We start from the raw sequence: 13,295 nt of genomic DNA, 5'->3' as shown, positions 1-13,295 counted from the left end.
ACCCTATATTTATATGATTAAAGGAGTGTGCCATAATGTTGGGTATATACATTTGAGAGGCTTGATCCCTATAATCAATATATATTCTGCATTATTCTATTCTCCAAGTTTAGAAAAGAGTCTTTAAATAATTTATATTCTTGATCAACATTTAAAAAAGGGTTCGTTCGATTCCAACTGTTACTCATAACATTTATTATATTTTATAAATAATTCTTATGTAAATATAAAATGAATTGAAGATCCTTAGAACTGTAAAGGGTACTTTCCCATATGTTTTATTTTATATTTCTAGCTTCAGTTTGCCTTAAAAAGTGCATTACAATAGTTATGCAGTTATACAATTGAATAGATAAATCAAAACTTATAAAATAGACTTTAGTTGCATGAAATATGAATTACAGGGTATGCGCAAGTGTGTTACGCTCGATTGTACAACTTCAATGATATCAAGGAATATAAAGTCTTGAAGATCATCTTTACAACAATCATGAACGGGAATGGAAATACAAGAAGCCAACTGACTTTAGTTGTGGGCACAGGGTATACTCTAGTCGAGCACTCTCTATTTGACATGCTTGCTCTTTTCATATTTTCCTTGTGCTCAGGTCTGGGAACTGATAGCGTCGCATTAGTTGGTTGTCATGGACATGTAGGAAGCTGGGGATTTAGCCAAAGGCAAGATAAACTGAGGTGCAACTCGCATGGGGCAAGTGCCTGGGCAGGGGCGTTGGTGGGCGTCTTAACTTGTTTGGCCTGAGCTGCCACACAGCTTGCTTGGCCTCAAACAGTGTTTGGTTTTTTTTTTGTAGTTTATGTGGCACAAACGCATCTTTCAACAGCGGCGCAGCTACATCTGTTAGAGTACAACATTTGGACATGGGATCAAACCAAGACCCAATTCCAAATCCTGTCTAGCTGTGAGTGCTGATTGAGTGGGGCAGGCAGCGAGGCGGGAGGGGGCTTAGCGCCATAAAATTAGCCAAAAGCAAACGAATAAAAACATCAAATAAATAAATCAATTTGAAACAAGCCCCTCACAAGACCGCGCACTACTTTTCCGCTCAACTCTTTGCTGGTTTCATTTTCATTTTCATTTTAATTTCCATTTAGTTTGAGTTTCACTTTGAAATGCAAACCAAGAAACGTGGCGCATCCGCTAATTATCCGAGCTAACCGAACTACCCCCCGCAAGTGTGCCGGGCAATATGTGTGTGTAAACAATTCTTCAAATTGTACCAAAATGTGTGTTCTAAAAGTAACTTTAAACCCTTTACGCAGCGTGTGCGTGGAAGCGAGAGCGGAAACAGCGTGAGAAAGAGACAGAGTTAGACTTCATTCAATGCCGATGCGTTGGGCAGCTGTTTTGTTCGTTGGGGGGGTATTCCAATGGAAGGGGATTTACAGATCAAAGTGTTCGCTTTTTTCTTCATTTTTTTTGACAGAAACAAACATTGGGCAGCGTTTTATTTACATTGGCTTCCGGTTGAGTTTGGTTTTCAGTTTTTCAGTATCAGCATCTTTTTTTTTGGTATATTCGGCGTTTCATTTGTTGTTCTAGCGAAATAAAAAGCAAAAAAATGTGTTCAGCCTTTGAGTGTACATTTCGGCTGCAATCGTATAAACAATCGAAAAAGTCAACTAACAATGCAACTAACTGGAATTATTGAGTAGCCAACTTCAAAGGCCAAACAAATGGACATAGTTGGTCGATATGATCTCTGGGTTAAAATAAATGGAACTCAATGCAAAGCTGAAAATTCTCTTAATACTCGAAACTCACGACTGCTTAAACAATTCCCATTGCATTCACGTTCGCGCCATTCTCTATATAAATATACTATACCCATTGCGTACTACTTATCTGAAACGTTTATCGAAAAGCCATAAGGTTTTCATTATTACGCATTTACCGTTGCCTCTCATTTAATTACGTTTCATATTAAACCCAAAAAGGGCCACAACCAAAACAAAACCCAAACTCGAACCCGGTGCCGGTCCCAAACTCCAAAATCAAAGCCAAAACCAAAGCCAAAGAGCCAACAAAAGGGCCGAAGAAGTCTCAGAGCTTCGTTTCGGAATCACGTGCCGTGCGCAACGTTCTAAATTTCAATTGAATTCAATTTAATTAGCCGAAAGCGTAAGAAAAATACCAACCAGCCAACGCTTTGGGCCAAACCTTAGAACATCTCGTGTACATATTCCCTTTTGGCTAATTGTAATTTGTATGCATCGAAGGCAGCGGCCAAAGTTGTCGTCCAGGCGTGGACAATAATGAAACTGACATAATTTGCATTTAATAGTTTTTCCATATACATTTTTGGGTCGTGTGCCGTGCGCTGCCGGATAATAAACCTGAAGTAAAGAACTGTGCTTGGGAAAAAAAGCGCTCGATATATAGGAAACGCAACGGGTTGGAGCTTGCGAGCTTTAAATGAGTTTGATTGTATTTGCTGCTTGCACAAGGCTTGAATCTACTTTGAAAGCTTTCGCAGAAAGATCAAGCGCGAGGCACACTTGTTCAATTTTGGCGAGCTTTAAGTGAACTTAATTGCATTTGACTAATGAAGTTTATCTACTTCAATTTTAATTTTTTTTTTTCGAAAGAAAGCTTTTAAAAAGGATTATTATGAAAAAAATTAGCACGTTCAGCTCAGTTAGTTAAGCTTGTGAGCTTTAAGTATGCACTTGATCTTACACAAAGCTTTAATCAACATTTAAAGCTCTTAAAGAAGCTTACGGAAGAACCAGCAGAATATATTATAAATGCAAAGGGTAAAGAAGGCGATAAGTGAGCTTTATTACATTTGACTAATGACCATATTCTGGCTCGAACTGTTAATGTACTTTTAAGCAACTGGTTAGAGCGAGAGGCACACTTATTAAAGTTTGTGAGCTTTAAGTCAAAATATATATTTACCCAATGCACTTTACCTTGCTCTAAAGTTTAATATATGTTTGAAAGCTTTTTAATGTACATTTTAAGAAGAACTTTAAGGGAATGTATCATAAAAGCAACTCGTTGGAGTGAGCTTTAGGTGAGCTTAATCGCATTGCCTTAATGTACTTTATCCTGCTTAAAGCATTAATGAACTTTGAAGTTTTTACTTTTTACACTCGAAACAACAGAAAATTTGTTGTAAAACATATTTAACTGTCAATAACACATCAGATTTAAAGGTCCTATATCTTTTATCTATAATCATTAGAAAGACATCCTTTGTAAATTAAATTGTAATTAAATATCTTATTACATAAATCTCGATTGCCACAAAATGAATGAGTGCGTTGGCCACACATGTGCTGCAGCCTTAATTAGCTTTTGGGCCGACTTTTAACAAGACTCATATTTAACATTGATTGCCATTGTTAACAGCTATTCAGGCAGCGCTCTGCTGGCAACGAATCAACCGACGTGCAAAACCAACGAAACCCAAAACCCCAAAAACCGAGCAACTCGAAACACAGCGCTCAAATTGGCAAAAGCTTTTGTAAACGTATTTAATTACATTTGCCAATTGTCTATGAATATGTTAGCAGCGTGTAAATACGCATACAAACACAAATACAGACACAGATACAGATACAGATACATTTACAGCAACAGATACACAAATTAATAAATATGCATATGGCCAGGAAACGAGGTTTGTTTCCCACACTCGGGCCTGTCCTGGCAGCCAGTCGACGTGTTGCATTGCCGAATTGTCCTTGAAAATGGCGCACACAAAGCGAAAGATAAACTTTGTGTCTCTATCTGTGTGTGTGCCAATGTATGTGTGTGTGTGTGCATAAATCTGCCTAAAGTGTTTGCTTTGAAATGCGTATACCGTTGATAAGCCCACCGCACATCCGCATATCCTGCCTAGACCCAGGCTCAGGCATGCGAATTCTATCGCAGCTCTGATTGAATTTTCAACAGATAGATGTGTATGCGGGGCGGGGCGGGGCGGAGCGGGTGTTAAACTGGGCTGGCATTGTTTGCTCTAATGAAATTATGGCTGAAAATTAAATACGCTAGACCCAGTTAGTTGGATATCAGTGATGAACTGCGCATTGCGGCCTTTTCGGCCAGCCGCAGTAAGTCAAATTCACAGATTTTCAGATGTATCATTAACAGATTTCAAATGAAGCACATTCAAATGGAATCTGAAACATACCGAATATAAATTTGAGACGGTTCAGAACAAGTTCTCTCACTAATTTTGAGAAACGATAAGATCACAATTCGAGTCTTAGCTTCATTAGGTCTTATGTCAAATACAATCAAATTTCAAATATTCTTCCCTCATTTCGCACTCGAATGGTTTTCAAATGAACCGATTCACAAACCAGTTTTTATATTAAATAATAAGAAGTTTTAATGATTAAATCACGAACGATTCGCAATCGAACCGGTTCACAAAACTATTTCCTCCGTTCCTTCTCTCGAAGTTAAGACTGGACATTTCTATGACTTAATATTATTACATACAAGTTATCATAAAGATATATTTGATCAATTTTCAAGTCATTAATTTGATTCTGTTGGCAATTGAACCGGTTCACAAAACAGATTGTACCATTCGTTCTCTCATAGAAGTAACTGAAAACCTTTTTGACTTAATAAAATAATATTTAAGGGCTATTTATTATTATTATTAATATTTGGAGTTAACTGAATGTCTGAAATCTCAAATTGTTCGCAATAGAACCGGTTCACAAATCAGTTCGTAAATTTCTTTGTCCCACAGCTGTGACTCGAAAACTATATGACTTATATAATATTTGGGGGTTATTTATTTATTTTTGATATTTGAAGCCAATTTAAAGTCTTAAATATCCACATGGTCGCAACTAAATTTGTCAGGTTCTCTCTCGCACAGCTGCAACTTAAATTGAGTATTGTTTCGGCTTATTCTAATACGCCTGGCAACTCTTTTATTTTTGGGCAACGCTCTCTAACCTCTTACCCCGAAACTTTAATCTGGAGACAATCCCATCTGCTGCTTCTCGCATAACAACTGTATCGTTGAGATTCTCAAAACAATTGTCCCCAGCATAAAAGTTGTATTAGAAAGCAAAACTTTCTTTTGGTGATTTTTTGCCGCTTGCAGCTGAGCCTGCAAAATCAAATGGCACCAAAGTTGCCTCTCCATTGCCTCGGTGGCACCCAATAACAATGGGGTTGACAGTGGTACCAGGTCTTATGAGATTAGCAAACGTTAAGCGGATTGTAAATTTATAAATAGCATCAAATGTTATTGTAGTCGCTTTGAAATGTCATTAGAGTTGAGTTCTTTCTATATATGTGTGCGGGTGGGTGTGTGTTTGTGTGGCACACATTCGCATATTATGTATAGAACTTAAACACAAAGCCTTTTTCTGGCTGGAAGGGTCGAAGGGTGGTGGCAAGTTTGCCGGGGCGGTCTTTGCCTTACATTTGTCAACTTGTCAACTGTCTCCTTGACAATGGATGCTGTTCGTCGCGTCTTGGCAATTAGTTAATGTCAAACAAGCTGGGAACAATGACGTTAGCTGAAAGTGACAATTAAATTTTAGATTCATCTTATTGAGCGCAACTAGTTTGACTGAGGGGAAAATAGTGTCAAATTGTGAGCAGTTAGTCAAGCTTTTGAGCTTTTAGTGAGCTTAATTGCATGCAGCAAATGCAATTAATCTCGCTTAGAGCTTACCGATAGTTTATAGTTATCTTTATTGCAAGCATTTAATTTTTAAATCTCACTTGAAGCTTGTCTGAGCTTTAGGTGCTTGCTTAAACGTGGCTTTGCCAGTTAGAATGATTCGAAGCTCTTAAACAAGAGGATACAGAATATTATAAATAGTAATTATTGTTAGCTTAACAAAAATACGAACGACAAATTAATAAATAATAAGCTACTTAATATATTGACAGCTTAAACTAAGCTTTAATGTGCTTGTTCTATCTTTTATACTTTTAAACCAAACTTTACCAATTAAAAGTAACCAAACACTTTCCAGCTTTAACAAAGCTTTATTGCACTTGATCTCTGTATAAGCTTTCAAAAGCTTTTAAAGCTGTTTTATTTAATTACAGATGAGTCTAATTTTAAGTGGATTTTTAAGCTGCTAACATTTGCCAATATTTATAGAAGCACTTTACTTTTTAAGTTGAGCTAAATTGTGAGCGCATCATTCAGTTAATATAACTTATAGCTTGTCTCAGCTTTAGGATTCGGTTTTAGATTAAGCTACATGATAATTGCCACTTTCAGCTGATGTAAACACTGCATTAAGCTAAAAAAGGATATTTTGCGATTCCTAATGAATGGAGCTAGACTTGTAGCTCTCACAACTTAATCAGCGCCCAAGAAAAGGTCAAGTACGAGTGCTTCGCTAATTTGTTGTCTCCCAGCGCACGTGTGCGCATGTGGGTTGGGTGTGAGCGTGTGTGTGTGTGTGTGTGTGTGTGTGTGTGGGTGGGTGTGTGCGAGACATTGTCAAGTGTTGTGCCTTTGTCACGTAGCAAAAACTTGACTCCAACTTGCAGCACTCGTACGGTTTGGCGGCTAATGAGACCAACAGCCGGCGGCCAAAAGCCCAGACCGACCCCAACCTCAGCTGAACAGTCGCAGCTCCAGTTTGGGTTTTTGTCGGCAGCTGCACGAGCGAATGGTAAATGTGCGGCATGGGGCATGTGGCATGCGGCAAGCGGAATATACTATAGGGCGGATGCGGCAATTTCAGCCTGAAATCGATATGGCATCAAAGCGAAGGCACATTTATGCCATTATATGCAGCTTGGCTGTTGAGCCTGTGCCTGGGCCTGAGACTTTTGGCGTAGGAGATGCCCCCAGCTACAGAGTCTGATATATTTTTATTATGCTAAAATAATCGGCATAGACAACGGTCGGGGGCATTTCGCGTTTTTGGTTAGCGTAGCAGCCAAAAATTATCTGAAAGATGCATCTGAATATTGCAAACAAAAGATAAAAGCCAAATGCAACGACAAAACCGCACCAGTTGCTGCCAGCCCCAGCCCCCTGCAGCCCCTGCGGCACCTCTCAGCTCTATGGCAGCTGTTGTTGCTGTTGTTGTTTCTGTTGTTGTTGTTAGTAGTTGGTTGGTACATGGAACGGCTGCTGCTCCGTTTGCCTTTCGCTTGCAGCCACGCAAAAGGTGATTTATTTGAACATGGTTATCAACTTAGTAGAATAACAGGAGCAGAAAGCGCCGCACCGCAGCAGCAGCAGTAACAACAGCAACAACAACAACAACAACGGGAACTACAACAACGGCGGCAACAATATTCTGTGGGGCAGCCCCCCAAAAACAATGAAGAACAAACAATGCAACGCGCTCGCAACTTGAACTTGTGGCTAGAAAGTGCAGAGCCGTAAGATACGATTGCATTTACATGCATCCGTATCGCTATCAGAGCGCCTGCATCGGGGCGTGTGTGTGTCCATAGCCCCCTCCCCCTCCCCACTATTCTTTATCCCCCTACACCCGCTCTAAGCTCAACATCAGTCGCTGTGCGCGCCCAAGACACACACCCACAGCTGCATGTGGCACGAACCCGCGTCGACTGCGATTGAGTCTGAGTCGTTGTCTGGGCTTTGGGCTCGGGTTCGGACTTGGACTGTGCAACTGGCAACTGGCAACCGGCATACAATTTGGCCGGCAGCGAAATTTATTTGAAATCAATGCTTCTTGTTGCATTCTTTAGTTGCTCTGTGCCACAAAAGTTTTCTTTTTATTTTGACTGTTGTTGCACCAGCAGCGGCAGCGGCAGCCGTTACAGCAAATAGTGGCAACTGCTGCCGCGCTACATATGAAATCATGCGGCATATTGAATCATCTAGTAAATATCAGAAATATGTGGGCGAAAGTTAGTTGAATAAATTCTGAAGGCAATCAAAGGTGTGTTCGTAGGGCGGGCATATCAAATCCTATCCACAGATATACTACCATCGCAGGTTCTTGCCTTGTCAAAGTTGTCTGTAAATATATTTTGTGTTTAGCATAGCACCTGCTTAGTCTCAACATTCTTTATTAAATTTGAACAGCAAAAAAATATATTTTTAATCTATACAGAAAATATCTTAATAAACATTTAAAATTAAAATATCAGTTTGAGATGAACAAAAATATTATAACATATTTTTACAATGAACTTTCTAAGCATTATCAAATACGGAATTTTTGTTGCTTTGCTTCAAATTTACTATAAAATATTGCTATACTATTTATTTCTCAAACAAAAGTGCGAAAAAAAGCATTGGATTAAATAAATTTTGGATTCTAGGAGTTAGACCAATGTACATTTATATATATTGTTTCTGATTTTCTGATAAGTTTTCAAGAAATTTGCTTTTAGATAGAAAACATTTTCCAATTTATTTTATTAAAATATCCTTATTGAAGTTATTATAAAGGAAATTTATTAAATAAAATTAAATCAACAATAATAAAATATTATATTACTAATAAAATATATCAAGTTATTTTATGGAGAGTACCACGAGAACGGATTATACATAGATACATGAATCATATAGATATTCTCTTAAAATTCCTAGATCTGTCTTTTGAATTTCTTGAACTTAGCTCTTATTTTCTCATTGGACAAAGTATGATCTATTTAAAAAAATGGTATATATTTTTCATTCGACACGACTCTTTTAAGCAACATTTTCGTTGATCACCAAAGCCGGAAAAATTGGGCAGTTGGAGGAACTGTGGCCAATTGCAGTGCAGGCAGCTCAGAGAAAGACAATAATTGAATAGTGTATACATATATATGCATACATATGTATATATGCATATAGTATTATATACTATATGCAATACTATATGCTTGGATCTAGTCGTATGTGTGCGATTGTATTATTATTTATTATGCATTTCCTTATGATGATTTCAACGGCAGCTGATTTAATGTGCATGTTTTATTTTCTTTTCGATTTTTTGTTTCTCGCCGCAACGGTCACGAGTTTTGGGGGCAGTGTTAACACCGGCCCGGATTTTGGCCAAGGCATAATGCCCGAATAGCAATACGAGTAATATTTGACCATTAAAATGCAGTTGTTGCCACAGTCGATGGGAAATGATAATGAAGGCAAACGGTAAATGGGAGAGATAGATGCAACTGCAACAAGTTGCCAGTTGCCAGTTACCAGTTACCAGTTGCCAGTTGGTTGAGTGAAATCGATACATATTAGAACTGGAGGCAGTTGGTAGCTTGGATAGGTCTCTGATAGACTCTGACTCAGACTCAGACACAGACCTCTGGCCAGTGGATCTGACTTTGACTTTGACTTTGAGCTGGAGAAGCAAACAAAAAGCCTGGACACAGTCGCACGTCAAATGCATTTCGTTTGGGTTTTATTGAATGCCAGACCGAAGGCTTTGGCTGGCTACGCTTTTGATTTTGATTCTCATTTTGTTTGCCTGCCTGTCCAAATCCAAAGCCCAGCGACCACCTTGGAGCTGCACAAGAGTCCCAGCTGAAGCTGGAGAGTTGCAGTTGGAGTTGGAGTTCGAGTTGCTGCCAGGCAAATAAGAAAAACCGAATACAAAGTTTGCTTAAAATTGTAATTTCGAAAACAAAGTTTACGCTTTCCCAAAAATAAAACAAAAATTGTTTAAGCCAACAGACAGCTCCTCCTCCACCCGTCCGCTTTCCCGCTGCCCGCTCCGCTGGCTGCAGTCGCCTGTAAAAGTGTGAAATACCATGGCCATGGTATTTACCTTTGCATTTAGAGGCCTCTTAACTCTCTCAACTCCTAACTCTATGCTTATATTTTGGCCATTACTAAGCAGTCGGCGTCGGCGTCAGCGTCAGCGTCGGCGTCGGCTTCGGCGTTGGCGGCGACAGCGCTTTGATTAATGCCAAACTGCGCACAATTCACAAGATCTGCACAGGTTTTCGGTGCGCGATTCACACATTATTCATGTGCATTGTTCCGCGCATCGCAAAATAAACAAAATCTAGACTCAAGAATCTGCAACCATTCTTTTGGTTAACAGCGCTACCAATCCGCATACTCTGCCCTCCCCCCCGCCTCGACCCGGCCACCCGGCACCACTCTTCTGCTCAATTCTCGGCTCTGTGCAAATTCAATGGCTCTTTGCATACATTTGCGTTTAGCCAGCCATGCGTAGCCAGAAAGGCCACAATACAGCTAAGTACATTTAACCGAAACGAGATCGAACAATCGACATTGGCTTGAGACCGAACTATAAATACTCTTCTTGATATTCGTTCATATCTTAACTTAGTTAAGATTCTACTGGGAAATGCAATTTTTATAATATTTTTATATATAATATAATTTAATAATAAAACTCTCAGGACCTAAATATATCTCATATTCTCATATTCATATTCAACAATGAAATGATTAAAGTGTTTTAAATGGTTTCTGATGGCATTATTTTTCAAATTTGCCATTCGTGAGCTCCTAAAATACTGAGCAGATATGATTTTAAAACTGTTTTTGGAGTGGTTCAGTCTTCTAACTTAGGTATTCCGTGAGGTATTATGCTGTAATTTTGTGCACACACTTACGATATATAACCTTTGTTACCTGCTTAAATGTAGCTTAAAGAAGAATTTAGAAATCGAACTTATAAACCTATAAATTGCAACTGTTCTGGAACTAGTTCCAGTTCTTGCCAAATCAAGCTCTACTGAAGGAGGCAACAAAAAATGGTTTATTCAAGAAATGGTTCAAGACATGCTGCCAAATGAACCAAATTATGTTACAAACGAATTTTAAAAGCATACAAAATCAATTGAAATTGTTTTATAAAAAGGATATATTTTTTTATATTTTTGTATGATGAGATTAATTCTTATACCATGCGATCCACTTGCGTCATAGCTACTTTGGTCAGCAAAGCGACCTGGAAGCTCTGAAATTCGAAAACAAAATATCTAAGAAAACACTCCTAGAATTGGCAGAATGTTTTTGTAATAGCCAGATCACAATAAGTTCCTGGGGATATCTATCTAAGGTTCTAGATAATGTCTGTCCACCTCCAAAGAAGAACTCTAGTCTGATCGGCTCTTTTATCTGCTCAAGTATATATATTTCAGTTGGCAAAGCTGACAGCTTAGTCAATATACTTTTTAATACGCTGTAACTCTATTGAAAGGCAGCTCTAGCAAAAAGCAAAAGAATTGCAAGAGTCTCGCGCAAGTTGCAAGTCGCCAGCGGCGGCGCAACAACAAAAACAACAACAACAACGGAGACGGCAAGCAACAATGGCCATTGAGTTGCTGCTGCTGCTGCTGCTGCATGTTGTTGTTGTAGTTGTTGTTATTGTTGCTGCCGTTGCAGCCTGCCCAAAAACAAAGGCCAAATAACAACAAAGCGCAAAAAAAAAAACGAAACGAGAAATATGTATATCAGATTTAAAATAAATGTAACTGCGCGGCTCATTATGCTGCGCTTACACACGGAGTGGCAGGCAGCAGGAACCTGCCCCCTTGCCACAGCTGGCTGCCCCAACGGGCCGGGGCCGACCAAATGGGGCTGCTGGCTGCTGCCGCGGCTGCTGCTGCGCATGCTCAACAGTTGGTGCACTTAATGGCCTGGGCAATCAGTGGCTGCCGCCTGCCCCGTAAACCTGCCCCGTAAACCTGCCGCACGGCCCGAGCCTGTGACTCTGTGCAGAATATGCTGCTGCCAGCAACATGCTGGCTAGTTAGGCTGGCAAGGTAAACCTGCAGCCTAGCCGCATCGTGTGGCATGGCCAACGCATTTCGTATTCGCATTTAAATAAACATTTTTCAGTTTGGCCACAAAGGAACGCGCATTGTTTGGCTAAACGTTGGCGCGACTCAACTGGCTAGATCTGTGGCGCAAGTGGCATGCCACACAGCTCCAACTTTCACTCCACATAGAACAAAGCAACAAATGTCTTGCCTCTAACTGGCACGTGCAGCTACTTTCCTGCACGCCTTTCCCCGCCATATTTGCATGCACATTTCATATTTTCCATGGGGCTTTGGCATTCGCCAAGACGGCAAACAACTCAATCGATTAACGTGCATTTGCAATTTGTTATCGGACTGTTCGTATCTATGCAACGTGTGCCGCACACCACATGCCACAAATTTGTTGCAACGATTAGAGCTGGCTGCAAGCAACAAAAACAAAAACAAAAAAGAAAAGAAATTGCAATGCCATTCGATTATTAATTACCTACGATAGCAGCCACTGAGTGACGCATTTGTTAATGTTGCCCCGCGTGCCCCACGCTTACCTAACGAAAAAAAAAAGAAGAGAAACATGAAATAAGTTGCTGCCTGCAACTTTTGGTAGCAACTTCAAGGGCAGCTCGGCGGCATTCCTTACTGTCTGTTGCCAATTATGATTGAATTTTTAAAATTATTATCCCTAGCTGGAGACGAGTTTTTGCCCAGCTGCTGTCCGGCGGCATATTTTGTCACTTCTTTGAATTAAATACTTTTAAAATGTCGCAAATACTTTTTGTAATAAAAATTCTTAAGGCCAACGAGCAGAGGCGGGACACCCCAAACAGTCTTGTTAAAGGCCAACAAAAAACGTATATAAATTCATAATTGAGGTTGGGAACATTTATGTTTCAATTAAAATGCAACTTGACTCATGTGTGAAATGCTTAACAGTGTTGTTAAATGACAAAAAAAGAAGTAATATCGATTTTCCTTACTTTACTATCGATTTAAAGGGGCACTAAGACAAAATAGTGTTGTTAAACGACAAAAAAAGAAGTAGTATCGACTTTCTTTACTTAACCATTGATTTTAAAGGGCACTAAGCCAAAACAGTGTTGTTTAAGTCCACACAAATATAACAGTATAACAACTTTGCTCTCCTCGCCTGCTACATAATTATCCTTTACAATGGTCAAACTGTGTTGAAAAACGCTGCTAAATATGCTGATTTAGAGAATAATTAAATTAGGAATAAATAGATTCATTTTTTTTCTTGATTATATCGAAATCTCCTTTACTATAACCTCTCTTAATGCAGGAGCCACGGAAAATATCATCAACTTGTAAAAGTTTTAGAGGTTTAGATATCTAACCCATAACATATCTAACATATTCATACATTAAAAATGCAGTGCACTAAGCCCAGCGTCCAGCTGCCCTTGAAAATATTCGCAGCTGCCGCCAATTTTTTTAAACATTTCATATAAATGTTATCTTTTGAGCTAACAAGCATATGCTATGTACATACATATATATATATATGTATATATATATTGCGATAGGAGCAAGGCACCAGCTCACTGTCAATCTTTGGTTCAGCAGGGTTTAGCGCTACTTATCAAAT

The sequence above is a fragment of the Drosophila montana genome, unplaced genomic scaffold, assembly GCF_035044405.1.
Source record: "Drosophila montana isolate Dmon_TW-CO22-7 unplaced genomic scaffold, ASM3504440v1 contig_2326_1, whole genome shotgun sequence".
In the NCBI taxonomy this organism is placed as follows: domain Eukaryota; kingdom Metazoa; phylum Arthropoda; class Insecta; order Diptera; family Drosophilidae; genus Drosophila; species Drosophila montana.
The sequence above is the reverse complement of the archived record's forward strand: the minus strand, read 5'-3'. Positions refer to the sequence as shown.